The sequence below is a fragment of the Emydura macquarii genome, unplaced genomic scaffold (genome assembly GCF_026122565.2).
Source record: "Emydura macquarii macquarii isolate MOO-44397 ecotype Brisbane River unplaced genomic scaffold, CSIRO-AGI_Emac_v2 contig_1477, whole genome shotgun sequence".
In the NCBI taxonomy this organism is placed as follows: Eukaryota; Metazoa; Chordata; order Testudines; family Chelidae; genus Emydura; species Emydura macquarii.
Window position 1 is genome coordinate 2,714,993 of NW_027131614.1, and position 19,769 is coordinate 2,734,761.

The following is a 19,769-nucleotide window of genomic DNA, read 5'->3' on the forward strand; positions in this document are numbered from 1 at the left end:
ATGGTTGTTAAATAATTGTCTGATTTCCTCACTGTCAGACCATCCGCCCCCACACACAATTTCCTGCAAGTGAGAAAATATAAATCAATAAAAAGTGTTTAACAAATATCAATATCTGTCTATAATAAAAATGAATTCTGTCAAGCCTAAATACAGTAATCCTATGGAATTTACAAATAGGTCACATGACCCAAACTTGCCAACTGGAAGAAGTCTGTAAATAAATTGTCTTTTGAAGAAAGAGGGTTATTTCCAGACATAGTAATTATCACCTTAATTCGGGGATAAAATTTAAAGGTAAATTTGCACCTAGAATTGGGAAAGGAAATGATGGAGGAACAATTAAATGAAAAATCAAGCCATTTTCTTCCATCTGTATCGATCACGTATCCCAACCTCCTAAATCCACCCAATAAGCTAATTGGTAACAAAACTATCATGTTAAAGACTTTTTTAAAAAATCTTGTCCTTCCAGTTAGAAGGAAAGGAGACAAAGGTGAAAAGTTAGACCAGTGAGTGCACAGTCTAAAGTACTTATATGGCTTCCCCAATCACTTTAAAAGCTGAGCACCTCAACATTCTTAACATATTTGTCCTCAAAGCCTGTGCTAGAGCAATGACTTGAACCCAGGTCTGTCTTCTAAATCTGAGACTGTGTTGTGATCAATTCATATTTGTATTCATACTTTGTCATTGAACAGTCAAGTTTTATTTTTCTGTTTTCTTAAGCTATTGTTTCAGAGAAACACACCACATTGTAGAGTGCCAGCAAAAGGCTCAGTATATAACTTTAATGCTCCACTTAAATCCTTAACACAGCATAATTGATCTACAGGGATTTACAGAAGTCCTTTGACTGGGATAAATTTCACCATACGTAAATTTCAGCTTTTTAATTTCAACCGTTACTTGATATTATAAAACAGTATTGATGTCAAACTTACCTGCTACAAAGCCAACCCCAGGTAAATGTATGAACCTGTAGACATCAATTTTCTTTTAAACACAATACTTAATCTACTTTGATTCCCATGTAGAAATCCCTAACTACAAATTCTACAGATAAGTATATTCAGGCAAGTCTTAAAGCCTTTTTTATTGGCTAGAGCGCAAAAAGACATTCAGGTTCACTATGATATATGAATGCAGTATAATTAAATTGTCATAATGCTATTAAACAATTAAATATAGTATCAAAAACAGAATTAACAAATTGGGTGCATCTTGTCGCTTCATAACTAATTTGTTCAAATAGGCTTTAGAATCATGCTTTAGTTTTCTTTTATCCAGTATGAATTGGTCTTATTTCCCATCACATTAGATGGATTAGCATCATTTGACATTTCAGCCAGTAAACCCCAGAGATACATGTTGCTATGACCCCATTTCTATTGCCATTTGTGAACTCAAAAATCTTGCTTCACTGCTAACTTCTTTCCCATACCAGCATTAAGGGACTGATCCCAATCCCATTAGAGTCAACGGGATTCTTTCTACGGACCTCAATGGGTTTTTAGTTCAGGCCATTACGACAGTATGTTAACAGAAAATATGTAAACAACTTACGCTTACGCTGAAAAAATGTAGTGAGAAGCAAGACAGCAAACACATGCATGTGGCATCAAAAGATGTACAGTATTTTTTCTTCTTAGGGAACAAAACCTGCCTGTTCCTCTACACATGTGAACAAGTTATGGTGGTAGAACTGATACATTTCTGCTGAACAGATGGTGCAGGATCTCACAGGTGCCAGTGAGCAAGGTGAGAGGGAGCAAGGCAGGGGAAGAGAGGAAGTGGTGTGGATCTGTTGTTATGCAGATCCTGGTGTTCTATAAACCCTACTAAGGGAGCACATTAGGGCTTTGGAGATAATTTCAACGTTAAGGGTGCAGTGGTAACCACTGAGCAACTGGCTGCTTCGCATCCTCAGAACTAGATATCATTGAAGCACTTATGTCCTGTCCGCACCCTGTCTCCGCCTTTAATTACATCCTCTTCCCCCACTACTCCTGTGCTGATTTCACACTGAGCACAGAGTTTTGCTATCATTGCTAAGTACTATGAACATCCCTCTGCACAGCCCAGAAGCCTCTGCACATACGGAAACAGAAGAGCACTACCACCTTGGCTTTCCACACTTCTCTTAAGAGTGCTCATTAACTGATGGGATTCTGCCCTTGCACTTATTACAGTTTATACTGAATCCTGGTTTATGCCATGCAGTGCTTTTCCAATTACTTTACTTGTGAGTTTGAGTAATTCTAATCCCCGTTGTTATGCAATATGCATTATATAGGCCCCAAATAATTGTAAAGAGACTATTCAGTGGGTCTCCACAGGGGTATAGGGATTCTACCTCTCTCTTGACAGTACTGAACTCATACATTTCACTTGTGTAACTAGGAGACAGTTTATGCAAAAATAATTTAATTTTCTTATTTTTGAAATACTGGAGTCAGCCTTATACTATGTAATTTAATAAAAAAATACAGTGTAAAAGTCTATGTCTTTAAAGCCAGCATTGGACAGAACTCAATACAGCTGATCTGTATAAGAAAAAAAGTACGATCACTATCGAAAACTCCCACCCTCCCCGTTTTACACTCTGAATTACTTTATCCAGATCAATGAAATATTAGGATTTACATCAAATCCACAGAGAGGTTTTGCAGTATTTTACAAAGCTCAGGGGTTTAGTAAGGCTTTTTAATGCAGATTGTCTTGAGGATTCTACTTAATTAATTAATGCAATTAATAATGTTTTATACAGACTTTTAGGCAGTACATGCACTCTGTTTAATTTACTCCACAGATAAGGTTACCATTCTGCAAATTCCTACCACAACTAATGATCAGAAAGACAACACCTGTTGTAATATTAGCTTTTCCTCCATTTCGGCCAACCTGGAACTACAAAATCTATACAGTCCTTGGCCCTAGCCTGGGGAGCCCAGAGAAAGCCACATATCACCTCCACTGCGCAGCCCAAGAAGGGTTGGAGACTTCACACCTTATCTAAATGGTTACTCAATTCCCTGGCCCTTTAAGAGCCAGGCTCTCTACCAGCTGAATCTTGACACTATAATAGTCTGTCCAATACCTCATAACATGGCCCTCCAGAAGTCTGACCCTCTCCTCTCCACCTTGTAGGATATGAGAGAAGGAAACATCCCTTTTGCTACTACCCAGCAGTCTTACCTCACTCCTGTGGCAGGCTTCTACACCCATTCCTTGGGTAGCCCCTTCCAAGGCTACTGCTGAGGAATCTCCTTCACATAGCCCCCAGCCTTTCAGACAGCCACCCTGCTCTGCGTCAGCCTTTTATCCCAGCTGTTGCTATTCAGCCACTTAGTCAGAGCTGGGGAAGTAACTTTTCCATCTATTAACCCCTTTATGGATGCTACAATGTTAGATTTATATATCCCATCACAGGGATGATCACAATCCTTGTATTCAGGACACCTTCCATGCATCTGAAATAGGAACTCCCTCAGGCATGATCCCTCCTGAAGCACGACTGAGAAGGAGTGGTTCCACACCAGCTCAGGACTGTTGCTAAATGATACATTATCATTTATAATGGGACAAAAACCACAGTCTTTTTTTCCTCTCTCTCTCTCTCAACCAAAACGTCCCCTGAAGGCTGTTTGAATAAAATGGCTGGATCAGACCCATCTCACCTTCTGTAGTTTGAACAGATATGGTGCAAAATAGAATACCATTTCTTTATTCAAGAGTTAACTACATTGCCATATAGTCAATAGACACTTGTGTAATATTTAATAAGTGCTCAGGTAGCAGGTTGCTTTAAGAAAGGAATGTTGGTCCAGTAGTTAGGGCACTAACCTACGACTTTGGAGACCTGGGGTCTGGTCCCTACTCTGCCACAGATGATTTCCCACATGACCATGGCCAAGTCACCTAGGGTTACCTCCTCAGAGGTGTTTAGGTGCCTAACTCCCATTGATGTCGCTGTATCTCAGTTCACCTTCTGTAAAATAGTATGGTTATAACAACACTGACTTATCACAAATAGGCTGTTGTGAAAAAAACACATTAAAGATTGTGAGACACTCAGATAATGGAGGTCATACAAGTATTTATGATAATATGCTTTTATTAAAATCCTAATTAAAATTTTCCATTTTGTGCACATCTAGTTGTATAAGTTGTATATTGTGTCAATTCAAACTATATGTCTTTAATACATTCTAAATTCAGCTATACTCAAAATTCAGGCATGTAAAATGTGGATGAGAGGAAATCAAAGACAAACTTGTAAAAAGGTGTTATTTTTATCCAAATTTGGGCTTCCTTCCTTTAGAACTTGCCCAGGAAATTTATTATGTTAGAAAAGGTATTTACTAGCACAATGTTAAACAGGATTTTACTCTTACAGTGGACAAGGACCATCATGTTTAAAAATATACTAGCTGGTTATGCTTAACCCTAGGATCATGACCAGTTAGCATATTTTTAACTTGACTGCCCTTGTACACATGAAAGGCAAAATCATGTTTAACTTCATGCAAGCTAAAATATGCTAGTTAACATTTTTTTAACACTGAGTTTTCCCATTGTAGACAAGGCCTTCGTGCTGAATGTTTCCAACTTCTAGAAGTCAAAATGTTCTACTAACATTCTGTTTGGGATGAGCCTATTCCATGAAAAGAACAACTTCCACATTAGAAGTTTGAAATAACAGAATTATGATTACACCATTAAATAAAATATTTATATTTGATAATTGATAAAAATAGCAAGTTAAATTGAATAATACACATGGACATATACTATAAATGCAGTTAGGATATGAAATGGATACCGATAAGTAGAAATACTTGTATACATTATTAAACTAAGAGTTTACAGTTCAGATATTGAGAGCAGACAAGTTTAATTCTAAATATTTGGTAGTGATACCTTTCTTCAGTGTCTTAATTTAGAATTAAAATTTTAAACTTAAATACATTCAGAACCCAATCCTAAACTCCCATTGAGGTCAGTGAGACTTTTGCTATTCAATGAGAGGAGGATTGGGCTTTCTAGAAGCACATATAACATGAAAAAGTTGATTGTCATTGTATACACTGTTATAAACATTTATATTAGAACACTATGAGCAGGGAACTTAGAGCTCACTTGAAGCTCAAATGATCTCTTAGACTCTGTCTTTAATATGTGTATATTAAATTACCCTTTCATTTAAAATATTTACATAGAACTCAAAATATCAACTCAAAATAAAACTCAAAAAATCCCCTTTCTGCAGAGTCAGCAGAAAGAACTCTCTTTTACATACTTCTAAAGGGTCATTACAATCAGCAAAGACTAAATATATAAAACTACAAAAAAGTATGACTTTTTTAATTCGTGTATGTTAGTCATGTACATATAAAAATTACCTTTTCTTACACGATTTCCAGTATTACTTGTATTTTATATAAATTGTATAAATTGCATTATATATTCCTTACAAGATTAATTTATGAAACCATATTGTGGTTCATGATGGCAGCAGAACCCCGCAATGGAATTAATTAAGGGATAATCTCCATTGCTTTGTAGCATTCAAACCAATAAATGGCTGCTGAGATTAATAGTCTAAGTGAAGCTAAAGTGTTTAATGAATATCAAACCCCGTTTATTACACATACATTACAAAGCAAGAGAGATTATATTTACACAACAAACCAGAACGTGAAAAAGAAAAACAAGGAAACAATTTCTTTCCCTTGTGAGCATCTGAAAATGCCATTGTATACGCATGAACTTGGCTAATATGAAAAAAAACAAGCAGGGATAAAGCTAAAACTGTGTCTTAACTGTTCTGATTGCGGGTTTAAAAATAATACAAGAGCCCAAGGTAATTGTTTAAGTGGAAATGGAGTGTTGTGGATGGACATATATGTATGATTCACATTTTCAATAGCATCTAAGTTGGCAAAACCTCATGTTTTCATGCTCAAATCAGCATTTACACATGCAAATCAGGAACTGAACAGCCTTACTGGATGTTTGAAAATGCCTGACTTATGAGTAGCTTCTAGTGTAGGGTCCTGTGGATGAAGTCACCCCAGTGCCTTCACTGCACCACTTAAAGTGGCTTAATTGGAAGTTAAGTGATGTATAAACCTCGTACTGACCCTTGTGGGAGCAAAAGTTGCACCTGTGTGTGCGCATCAGCTCAACCACTGTGTTCTGCTTGGAAAGTTTGCCCATGTGACATTTAGAGAGTTTCAGTGCCATCTCATAGGGGATGACCAATTCTTCTTTGGCTGAGATTCTCTTCTTGTAAAATTCCAGCTAATTTGTTTTGATTTATATTATAATATCCAAGACTGTTTTTAAGTGTCAAGACACCACTGGATCCTGCATTCCTTGCACACCTAACATTCCCCTATATGGAAAACAAGGGAATCTATTAAATGGTCACTGCAAGCACTTTTGTTTTAACTCTGCTATTCATTGTATTCTTTTGAAAATCAGAGTGAGCATAAAAATCTCCTACCAACTTCAATAATCTCCATTTGAAAGGGGAGTTTTTTCCATTAGATTTTTCTTACAATTTGATTTTATTGAAGTTTGAAATTAATGGGTGGGGTTGTTTGTGCACCTTTATCATTGATATCTCAGCTTCTGGAACATGGCTTATTAATTGACATGCGAGGACAGAGTTGTTTTCAGATAACAATTATATTTAAGAGCAAGAAAAAAAAAAAACAAAAGTAAATATGTCACTGCCTCCTGTTCTAGCATCTTGTCTGGCTTCATGTCCGGTCTGCCTGAGGAAACTGCTTCATGATTGTCTCAGCAACTCCTCACTGTCTCCTCCTCCCTCCCCTTCCATGTGAGAGACTGAGAAGGGGATAGTCTGACAAGATGTGTGGCCACTTTACAGTTTCTGCTGAGCTTAATGCTTTACAGAACAATAGGAATCCATTTTTCTGGTGAAGAAGAAACAGAATCAGAAACACAAAGGGCCTGATTTTCCTCTCATTTACACCAGCAAATAAATCAGGAGTAACTAGTGAAGTCAATTAATTATCTGGTGTTACTAAGAGAAGAATTAACCCCAAAAGCCCAGATGGACAAGAGGGTTTAATTGCCTAAGTCCAAAATTTAGGCACTACTGAGAACCTCAAAAGCCCTACTCAGCCGCTGCCTAACCATATAGGTGCCTAAATTCCTCAGTGCCTTAATTTTCACCACTCAAGTCCCATAGATGCCGAAGTATCTAACTCGGGACATGCACACAACACCTTATTTTAGGCATCTGGACACTTATTTCATGCTAAGACTCGTCATGTTCTCAAACCAGGTGAAGATGGGCATTGTCCCACCCATCTCGCCTGCAGGGTCCAATCAGGTATCCTGTAAGCTGAGTTCCTTTGTGGATATAAGTCACAGTTACTAGAATGGCTTCAACATAAGTGGGCAACTGCTGAGTCAAAATGACTGCTGAATTTGCCTAACTATCCACTGAACTCCCCGTACCAACTCAGAGTTGAATTCATATGCTTCCAGTTCAGTCTACACACAATTACATGAGTGAATCTCTTATATGCACGCCACATGAAGTTAGAGTTCTTTAGATTCTCTTAGACTCACACCTACTCACTGATCATAGCTTAAAACCCTTCTGACCGCCTTGTGAAGGGTTTGGTTAACTGAACCTAAGGGATTCTAATTGGGTGTAATTCAGATGCAGACAGGAAGAAAGAGAGGAGTAATAAGAAAAACAGCCAACGGAAGGTCAGTGTTGGCAACTCACATGATTACATCGTAAGTCTCAAGGTATTTGATGCTTTACTTAAAGTCCAAGCTCCTGGTGTCATTGATTATGCGAGAACCTCAGCTTGCGTTAATTAAAAAAAAAGAGGAAGTTTCTAGGCCTCGTTGTTGTGGAGAAAAAGCTTGAAACTGAGAATCAGGTCTCACGAATATCCACACTAATCATAAAGTGTACAGAATCAACACACCCTGAATACTAAATAAATCAGAAGGTAAATAAAAAACCCAACATTTATTCAGTTGAATTTCATGATTTGTAAGACAGCCTCACGATTTTTGTCTTGCCTCGTGATTGTTAACGCTTGGGGTTGGCAACACTCTGAGGTATGAGAGGCATAAGTTAAAGTTCAGCTTCACTGAATTCAGTAGCAATTGAAGCTTTTAAACAGCTCACAGCGTTGAGGCCTCTACACATACTAAGATCCCATTAGATTCCCTTATCATCACTTAACTTCACATATACCCACTGACCAGTGTCACACTTCAGCTCTGAATTTCATCCCCAGCAATAACTCATTGCTTCATAATGAGGCATTTTTGCATAGCTAAGCTGAAGTATTTAAGGTACTATATAGTACCATATTTCTTCTATGAGCAGAGGTATTTTATTTTAATTATGCTTAAGGCTGTGTATATAAGCAATATCATTGGAACCAGAACTTCAAGATGTTCTTAATCCATTTTTAATATCTGATCAATAGGTTGTAAATGTTTGGTGCTAGAACAACGGTGTATGGGTTACCATAAAACTGTTATCAATATCCTTTATATTTAACACAGTGTTTATAGGGGAGCATCAGGGCTGCAAGGTTCCCATTAATATTAGCTTACTTGCATGTGCAATTGTGAGATGCTGGTGAACTTGATGGGACAGTGGGACGCTGCTTGAATGCAACATTTCTATCCAAAGTCCCAGTGTCCAACCCTAACTTGTGCAGTGTTCTGGAGACAACTGGGATTCATTCCAATTTTATTATTTGTTTAAAAAGAACCTTTACCCTGGCTTAACTAAAGCCCGAACTTGAAAAAAGCCTAATTGTCTCTGAGCAGCTATTGAACATGGCATCTAGAAGAGGCTATTCAGAAGGAGAGAGCTGAACAGTGACATAAAATCCCACGAGATTAATTTGCTGCCTAAGGGCCCATTCCAGTTCAAATTTAACTGGTCTTCAGATGGGCACCACTGTCAGATGTCTATGTAAGCCAGCTATACATGGGTCGGCCTATTCAGAGGGAGTTAATGATAGGAAAAAATAAATGCATTCCACATTTGGGAGGGACAGGGAGCTCATGAGGCAGCACACACATCACTATAGACAGACATTCTCAGATCCCTCATTTCCATGCCTCTAGACTACAGATACGCAATTTAGTACAGCTTCAGAGAGCCTGCACTATATATTGGACTCCAGTGGAAGATAGGAGTCAGACAAGGATCCTAGCAAATGCAAACCTTTAAGTGGGTTGTGGATACTCTCCTACCCCAAATCCTAAATCTGGGAGCAAGGCCCTGACCGCAATTGCTAATCTGAAAGGTTCTCTCCTCCCTTCACTGTTGTGAGATTCTCCCTTCTCCTATAACTTTCCTTCAACCTATTGCCTCTTCTACTTCTCTGACAGGTTCATAGACTATCACTGATTGGCATTTTTTGCACTACATATAGTAAACAACTTGCTTCAGCAATTGGATGAGATGAAGTTGCAGGTTCTACTCCAAGAGTGAATAAAAAAAATATGATTTCATAAAATATCAACAAATTGGATTTTTGTATTTAAATTGGATTTTGTTTCCTATTTAAATTAATTAAAGCTCATTTTTTTTAAAAAATAAGCCTGTTTATAATTAAAATTGAAATTGTCAGCCTATATTAAGGCCTAAACTTATTATAATTTATTAAAACAATTTAAATTAAATACAAAAAATATTAAGCAGCATATGTTGGCTGCCACATTTTAATGAAAGTCAAAGCATTGAACTGGTGGACGTCACTGGCTGAGCACGTGGCACCAGAGTTTGCTGAAGTGCTGAACTAGCTTTTGACAGCAGTAGCCTCCACTGTAGAGGCAGAAAGAATATTTTGTTCATTGCCGTTTACTCAACTAGTTCAGTTCAATGACTAGTTCATTCAAAATTAAGAAACCAACTGGGAGGTGAAAAAGCAGGAAAGCTTGTTTTTCCTCCTCCCATCAAGTTGTGAGAGACTGATATCTACCAGTTCTAAAATCTTGAAGGTGATCAGAAATGCAAAACACTTTTTGTTTAAAAAGCCAGTATTAAAACCAAAACATGTTTTGGTAAACTTTTTTACTTTTCCAGCACATTTAAGGTCATAAACAAACTCATTTATGAAGTAAAATAAATAAAATGCTGTTTTGTGGATTTTTAATTAAATTTTAATTTCCATCCAAATACAGCTAGATACAAATCACCAGTAAGCAATTCATCTAGTAAATAAGAAATGCATCATTCACCATTTTCTAGCACAAAATGTAATATTTAAAAATATGAATAAATGTAAATTAAGTTATATAATTGCTTAAGTGTTTATAGATACAGTGTATCCCCATGGTTAGGATAAAGAAGCACCAAATTTAGTGTAAAGGCTATACTTAATTGCAAATTAACATGAGAATCAAGCTCTCGTTAGGAAAATAACTAAAAAATATGAATACAAAACACAATTAAAATCAAAGATATAAATAAAGGTTTATTGTGTACTGATTTAAATCACTTTCATTTAAATCAATCCACCCTGTCTGCTCCCAAAATACTGAATTTTGTATTAGGAAGCCTCATAAAGCTTCAATAAAGTTTCTACATTACCTATAAGCAGGAAGTATCCTTCCAAAATAATCCCTACCAATAGGCTCATGGAGGCAATTTCTAAACACAGCTGCAACAGTCAGACAAACATAAAAAATAATAGTAAAATATATTTTAAATATGTATTTGTATTATCTATTTTTTCAGCACTCTCATTTACATCACAGTTGTATTAATACCTAGGGCAAATTTCTCAATAAACACTGCAAATCTCTGTAGCATAAAATGCATTTATTCCATGCAAAACTAACAGTGGCCAATAAGAAAACAATTATAGTGGTTTGCACTTTAAAAGCACTTTGCATCTGAAAGTCTCCTCGGGTTTGCAAAAGTGAGTATTCAGTATTATCTCCATTTTACAGGCAGAGAATCCAAAGCCCAGCCAGGATGTGTGACCTGTGCAAGGTCTCACATAGAGATGCATTGGAAAAATGAGAAACAAACATCAGGTCTCCTGAGTTCTAGTTCCCTGCTCTATCAAAGTACTAGACCATGCTAAAATGGGAATTCTGTATACAGAACAAATGGAATGTGTGAAATAGAGACCACTGGTGCAAACGGAGGAGAAATTTGCCCCTCATATGTCAATCTGATTTCACAGGGGTGCTGATATAAAACCAGAGTGTTCATTGCCTCGCACAAATAAGTGCAGATGTGGTTGTTACCCAGAACAGCATACAATCCAGGGACCCAGTCCTGCCCGTTGCTCCATGCTGGCAGAGGCTTGTGCCTGCATGAACCTGCACTGTAGTTCAGTGGGGCTCATTGTGTGTACACAGGGCTTTGGTCATGGAGTAGCTTGTGGGATTTGGGCCTACTTTCTGATTCATCTTTAAGACTGGTGATATCATAGGAACATAAAGCTGGAATATACCTCAAGAGATCATCTAGTCCAACATAACCCATGCTGAGATGGGATTAAGTAACCCTAGACCATCCCTGACGGAGTTTGTCTAATATGTCATATCTGTGTGATTCATGTGGGGATTTAAACACAGAGAGATGACATCAGGAAAAGGCAAAATGACACATCAATATCTGATTTTGGACAATGAAACTCAGATTTTCAGAACTGCACTCTCAGTTAGATATCTCCCATAACTGGCAATTTGCTTGCACAGTTACTGTTTGTGTAACTCCCACTGAATTCAATGGTAAAACTTTTTTTTTTGGTGGTGCAGGATTGGGTTTTAAAGATATAAATATACTTTATTAAATATTACATATTTAGAATACAAAATACTAAACAACTGAATATAATTTAGGCTCACCACATTTAAGAATGATCTTTATGAAGTCTGTGGGAATTTAAGTTTATAAATTAAAGATATATGGTATAATCCCATATTTTTCATATGGGGATAACAGATATAGAGATCTAATTTTTAAATTATCAGTTTTGTATTAGAGAATTTACAATGTTTCTTCTATAGTATTTTAAAGAAATTATTGACCTAAAACAGCACAGCAGGTTTTGAAAATTACAGGTGCACAGTAAATTTGTATGCAGAATAAACCTCCTGGGTAAGATTATTCATAAGGAAACAAGGAAACACTGAATAGATCATAGTTTTAGAAAGAGGAAGAACCCTACAGCAGGTCAGATTTGCATACTAATTACATACAAAGTTTGCTCAGGCTCAGAGGCTAATCAGTCTTCAGTCATGAGCAGGCATCTGTTTTAAAAGAGTCAAACCCTTTTTTAAGCTTTGACTTCTAGTGGTAAAACAGTTAAGATATTTCAGCATTTTCATTGTATTTTTTTGGTTTCAGGGTTGCAATTCAGCCATTGCTTTTTTCTGTGCCTAAAGAAACTCATCTAGAAGTGATTTTATTGTAAATACAATTTCATTGTTTTTCACTTGCATTGCAGGAGAAAAAAAAATACCTACAGGGTGTGATTTGCAAAATGAATACAAATCTAACTAACTTATACAGGCATAAAAACTACCCCAAACCAGTAAGCAGATGTTTATATGTACTTCTGGCGCTTAAAACCACAACTTTAAATATTTGAAAGTCATTAATTCCTACATTTTCAAAAATATTCACTAACTTATGATGCCTCCCAGGGCTACCCTGAGTTGTGAGGAACTTCACCACCAACAACCATCTTTACAATGAGGCAGTCTTGTCTTCCCCTGCTCTGGATCAGGTTCCTGAAAATACCAGCCTCTGCCTATACAAGCACTCCACAGGTCTCGCGCTCTCTCTGTACAGAGTAGCGATAGGCCCACACATGTCCCTTTGATCCCCGAGCATCCCTCCGGAGTGCTTAGGCCACCTCCCTTCCACTAAAGACTCACAGAACTCTTAGTGTATACTATTCATTTGTGAATAGCAGATCTAATTTGTAAGAGTCAACTCAGAATCACCACTTTGCTTAACACACATCACTATATTATATATATATATATATATATATATATATATATATATGAAATAACAATAAGTTTATTATCAAAGAACAACTTGAACTGATTGAGAGTGAGACTCTGGGAAACCAATGGTTACCTATAAAACAAAATCATAACACTTAACTAAGTCATTAATTAATTAAGGGGGTTGGTGGAAACAAAATACTCCCCCTGGCTATAGAAGAACAGCAGTTGCACCAAAACTGCTATAATCCCATGGGCTGCAATAGTAGCTGTTGCCCTTACTCTCCTACTATCTGGGGTATTTTTAGCAAGTGGAAACATGCTAATCATGATCCCCTACCACTTATCTCCTAGCCAAACCACTATACAAAAGTGAAAATTTCTCCCTGTAATCTGCCCTCTCATAACAGTTTAATATCTGCATTGAAGATATTTTGGCCCTCAGTCAAGACTCCTTTAAAGTTAATGGGAGGTTTGCCTGATTAAGGATTTGAGATTAAAGCCCCCATCCTGTACTGAAATAAAAAATGATTACTATAACTGTGTTTATCATTACTTTAAGTAACTGCAACAGTGATAATGCTGGGTTTCAGAAAAGCACATCTGTAAGCAATATGTTTAATTACAATATTAAATAAAATGTCAATTAATTCTGCACAGTGGGCCAAACCCTCCCTCTTCATACACAACCATATGCTGCAATAAAGGCAGGGAGGCTGCAAGCAGCCCATGGCTTTCAGGAGCTCTGTAGAGCACTCTCACATCAAACCTATGGACTCCCGCTTTACACAGGGAAGAATTTGGCCAATGGCGCTATCACTGCATGGAGCCTATGAAAGCGGAGTCAGAAAGAAAGCACCATCGTTGAGGAAGATTTTTGTTAACCATTCTAGGCAAAATCCTGACCCACCTGAAGTTAATGGGAGTTTTGCCATTGATTTCAATTGAGCCCTGGTTTCACCCTCTCTCAAACTATTAATATCACTACCTCTGCAAGACATCTTCTTAATGCTGTGAATATATATTCATTTACATTAGATATATATAGGCCCCAATCCTCAACTACATCATAGCTACTTTGTATTGCGTTATCATCACAACACAGTCCCTCAAACCAGAGCACCAGGCTGTACTCACTGTGGTGTAGCAAGACCCTGCAGAACAGCAAAGAAGATATTACATCAATCTCCCTTCTTGCAGTTAGCACCAGGGCTATGGCCAGGGGAAATGGGATGTAACTCAGACTTCCTAGCACACCTGCACTCTCTCAATGTGGTAATAACCCCTTGGCAATTGAGAGCTGGTGTAATTTCTTGCAGTCTTTAGCACACAGCTGGTTCAGCTTCAGGGAGTACAAAGGTAGCCACGTTTACAACAAAATATACACTGATTGTTCTCCTCAGCAACAGCCAAAGAGCTATCGAGTTATTTCCTTTTCTAAAGAATTAATGTTTTCTCATATATTAGCAGACTGGCCCTTGACTAACCCAAGGGCTTTTTCAGTAAAATAGGAATTAAGTGCAGAAACTGTTTTAATTAAATGAAAATTTGCATTTGTTTCTTCCTTTAGCACATGTTGATATATTTTCAGGAATTCTAGTTCAATTATTCCAAATGTAATGGAGGATTATGTACCACAAACTTAAAATATCTTTAGGAAAATAATATCTATTCATGATGCATAAATCATTTATTTTATAATGATGGTGTTGAAATGTTTAACTAAATCACATTTTTGTCACTGCCATTGACCTTTCAGACCACAGAGTTGCATCATTTCAATCACAACCCAATTTCTCCTCCAAGCATGCAGAGGCTTAGTATTTCCTCTTGGTATGATTTAACTGACACAGTTGTCTGTGTGTGGGTGTAATGTTGATTGCTGTTGTCATTACTATGAATACAAATAATCAACAATGACAAAATTCTATATTTTTCAACTTTTCACAGAATAGTGATAATCTAAAGAAGCAGTAAGAAAAACCACCAGACACAAAACAATCAAACATACATGTTAAAAAACAAAATTAAAATCTCTGGTCATGTTATGTCATTGACTTTTAAATAGAATTCACCGTATCTTTTCATGAATAGGAGAAAAAGGAAATGCACCCTACTACTAATTATTTTTATTTAATTATTCATGTGGATGAAGTCTGACTCAGGATTAGTCACAATGCCAATTCATTCACTAAATTTATCTAAATTCAAGAAAGGACTGAACCTAGGCAGAATATTCTTTATATCACCACAGAAATCTGTCTCAAAAATATAAATGAAGTTTGGCAAAATGTATCTGACTATAGGATACCTTATATGATTATTATAGGAAGTCATGTTGATTACTTGTATGCAAACTGTAGCTGATCATGATTCAAAGTTGATTTGTATGCTGCATAAATTATTTTTCTTTATCTTTTTCACCCAAGGGTAAAAATTGCTATATGACCTAATTTGGTATACTCTGTACAGTAATTGGTGGAGGTATTAGATACAGGTTGTAGCAACTGATAATAAATGAGGTGTCACAGATAGAGTAGAGCAAATTAGCTAAAGACAAAGCGAGGTGCAGAAGTGCTATCTGTTTAAAGAGAAATAAAACAGTATGATCATTCAAGAAACAACAAAAGTCAGATTATTTACCTTAGAAGAAAAAGATACACTAATTGATGATGAAATCCTGCACTTTTTACTCAAGCAAAACTATCATTAGCTTTAATGGGAGTTTTCCCTGAATAAGGACTGCTGGACCAGACTTATACAAGGGCATACACAGTGGGGGTCAAGCAGGGGCACACACCCCCAATAAGTATAGAGGGGTGGGGGAAGAGAGCGAGCTGCTCTTCCTGGGGCTGAGGGAGGGAGAGACAAGCTCCTCCCACGGTGGAGTGGTCAAAGTTAATTTCTGTGCATGCCTCTGGACTGATATATATTAAGTGCAAAAGAATTACATTAATTAAATACAAAGGCTACAATTTCAAATGGAATGAAGTCAGGAACTGAGACAGTAGAGGCTCTCACAGTAACATGAACTTGATAGTATAATGTAAAATATTTTAATTACCCATTTGCAAATCAGGACATAATAGTCTGAGATGCTGAACATCCTAAACTTCAGCTGAAGTCAATAGGAGGTGTAGGTACTCAGCATTTCTGAAAATACAACCCTTAATGTACTCTGGGGAACCTAATCCACACATAACCTAGAGCCTAATTGTGCATCCCGGACAAAGGTTAGCACTTACACAAACAAGTAATTCCACTAACGATAATGAAACTACTTGTATGAGTAAGTACTAGGCATATTGAGTAAGGTTTGGAGAAATGCATCTGATAATTACCACACTCAAAGTAGTGGTCTCCCCCTATTAGCGAAGTTTTAATATCAGAGCCCTGCACTGATGTCTAGTATTACTAAGGCTTACGTACTTAGTACAGAATTACAAAATATTCTACAGAACATTTACCAATACATTATCAAGTGTTATCATAAACCATTAAAACTGAACTACACATTAAATCAATGCATAAAGTATATTTGGGAAGCTAAGTTCTTGCTTTATTTCTTTTCAAGTGATTGTGTGTAGATTCACTAAGGCCTGGTCTACACTAGGAAATTAGGTCGGTATAACTATGTTGCTCAGGGGTGTGAAAAATCCATCTATTGCGATGCAGTTCAACCGACCTAACCCCCAGTGTAGGCAGTGCTAGGTTGATGGGAGATTCTCCTGTTGACCTAGATACCTCCTCTCGGGGAGGTGGATTACCTACATCGATGGAAGAACCCCTCCCACTGGTAGCGGCAGCATCTTCACTAAAGCATTACAGTGGTTCAGCTGTAGTGGTGCTGCACCGCTACAGCATTTTAAGTGTAGACAAACCCAAAGAGTCACCCAGCCAGCAATGCAAATTTGCAGTTGAAACCAGTGATGTTACTGGAGGGATTAATTTGTATTATAATTTGTACATCATGAACAATGGACCCCAATCCTGATCCCATGTCAGTAGGAGATTTATCTAGGACCAGACTCAGGCACATAGTATATGTATGTAAAGAATTCAGTGTACACATGGTCCACTATGGAGCTTTTGAAAAGTGTAATGAAGTTCAGCACCAACACATACATACATGATTGAAACTGGATTACATTTAGTTTCATAGTTTACCAATGCATGTAGTGGGCCAGATTTCCAGCAGGTGTAAAACTGTGTAACTCCATTTAAGCCAATGGATCCATGGTAATGTTCTCCACTCAGGATCTGGCCCACTATGTCTCACTGAAATAATTTTTAAAAAATGATTAAGTGAAGCACTGCACATATAAGATATTGATTTTTATCATTGATTTTCTGCTGGCATTTGGAGTCATGCCTCAAAAAACTTGAACACTTGATGTATTTACAGCTGTCTGTTGGCAAAGGGTCATTCATTCACTCCAAATGAAACATGCTTCTCAAGCTTATAAAAAGTTAACAGCATTTGTGCAGACTAGATTTAAAAACACCATCTTAGAATAAAGAGAAATGTATTTTTAAATCACCCAAATAAAGAGAATTGTGTTCCTTGAAACATACTTTAACTCGTCACACTAATAAGACAGATACAGATTTTGCTCCTCTCCCAGAACAACTGTTCCATAGACAGAGAGCAAAGATCAATGGTGAGTCATCATCTCATAAAGAACTATCTCCAGTGAAAAAATGCAGAGTATTGTTTGTTTAGCAGGTCAGCTTAATTACGTATCTAAGAAAATGTTGATTTCCTGTCATTTTCTTTTCTCTAATCAACCAAATCCATCAATCCTATCAGAGTGGTAGCATCCTCTTTGTGTTGACTGGTGGGTGATCAGAGCCAAACTCAATCACGGATCCAATACCAGACAAATCTACCCTCTGACATTCTGAGTAGAATGATTCATTCCAAACTGTATACTAAACTAAAAACTTTATTCAGAAATATATTCCAGTGTATAATAACTCATTGGCACTTCTCTTAAACATTATCCTCTGTACAAAAGTCAGAATCACTACACCCACTTACAATAACTAATCAGCCCAACCTGGGTCCAGATAGGGGCATATGTTGTTTCAGAGAAAATAAAATGACAAATAGGCAAAAAAAAATTTTTCAAAGTGCATAGTCACTGATGCCAACATGTGGAATACAGCTATCTATGAATACTTTGCTGAACAGAAAGAATGAAGAATGAGAGGATAAGGAAAAAAAGAAAGGTGTCCCTCATCCTCAGAGCATATATTTTCCTCTTCCACTGCCTAGAGTGCCCTTCAGTTGAATACAGCAATCAAAACAGGTTGTAGATATATTTAGTAATGTTCAGTGAATACTGGATTCGGTGGCTACTTTCTAGGTCTTTTTGTACTGAGACAAGTGACAATGGATGAAGCCACAGGTGTTGCAAAGTGTGCTCCTAAGCCCTGAGAAGATGGAAGATAATTAAATATACAAATCATCATCATCATCTTAACTACTCTGAAAATATGAACTGTGACAATAAGTATCTTTATTCCGAGGTCACAGTTGTGGAAACTGAGGCAAAGAGAATGCAGCTCAAGTTCATTGGAAGAACTAGAAAGTTTCATAAACTTGTTCTGAGTTTCAAACCTGGGTCAATCGAGTTTCACAGTTAAACCTAACAAAATTTAGGAAATGTGAATGAGCTGCACTTTGAATTTTTGGGTTTATGGGAACCCAGCATCAAATTGAAACTCTGAGGCTATGAACACGTGCAAATTAGGCCTGAAGAAAATGTCTGTAGGAACTCTTACAAACAAAGAATACCAAGGTTCAGGTTATTCTTTCCAACACTGCTTTTCTTGTGAATAAATTTAACAGTCAGCACTGGAGCTACGTATGTCAGGGACATTTTGTGCATTGTACATCTCATAATCAGGGGAGTGCAAAGCTGGCATACAGACACCTTTGTCTCCACCCCCCAACCTCTTGAGCCCTGCACTAAGCAGAGGTCATCTGGCTCTGAGGACCTTTCAATGCTTATTAATCGAGTTGGATGAAACACACAAAGTGAAAATGTTTCTTAATGCAATTTGCCTGTTTTTCAAGTTCACTGAGTTTCCATTAAACAGGAGCAATTTTATAAGATTTCACACATTTCTTTCATTGTCTGGATGTTTTCAAAAATACTGAAAAGCTGGTTTTTGCTTGAACGTTCATTTTGAATTTTGAAAAAGTTGTCAGAGAAGCAGGTGTCCCCTGAAGAAGTATGAACACTGATATAGGCGGCACGTGGTTTGAGCAGTTTCCACAACTATTCCTTAGCATTAAATATCCTTTACACACAAACAGAACATTATAAATATTATTAATCATGTTGTCCTAATCCAAAAAGAAAGTTCCATTATTCCCATTATACACATGAGAGCACACAGACTCAGGAAGGCTAAGTTACTTGCCCAACCTGACACAACTGATAGCATAGCCAAGGTCTCCTTACTCCCCTGTCCTATACTTCATCCACTAAGTCAGAGGTCACCTCTCCCTTTAAGTAACCTACTTAACCTTGCTGAGACTCATGCATCCTGAATATATTTTCAGTTTTTATCCATGGTAGATAATTTACCTCATTTTACATAATGGAAAGCTGATATTCAAAGAAGGGAAGCAAAATGGTGTACATTTCACCCGGCTCATTGCAGAGGGTAACTGAACAAAAATACTAATTTTAAAACATGGAACAGAAAAAATGTGGTGTTTAATATTATTTCTGCTCTATAATTATCTTTTAAAACTT

At 37.1% G+C, this 19,769-nt stretch overlaps 1 protein-coding gene across 6 annotated transcripts in view; it reads right to left on the bottom strand.

Moving 5' to 3' along the window:
* The window catches only part of RALYL (RALY RNA binding protein like), a 552,061-nt gene that overhangs the window by 506,719 nt on the left and 25,573 nt on the right, over positions 1–19,769 (bottom strand). The window contains exon 1 of one of the 6 annotated variants that reach the window (XM_067553545.1): positions 15,643–15,747. The exons of 3 other annotated variants lie outside the window; for them this stretch is intronic. The gene's annotated coding sequence lies outside the window, so the exon portion shown is untranslated. Of the gene's footprint in view, positions 1–14,136; positions 14,233–15,642; positions 15,748–19,769 lie in introns of those variants that run through there. 2 more of the 6 variants (XM_067553540.1, XM_067553543.1) reach the window with 2 other exon arrangements.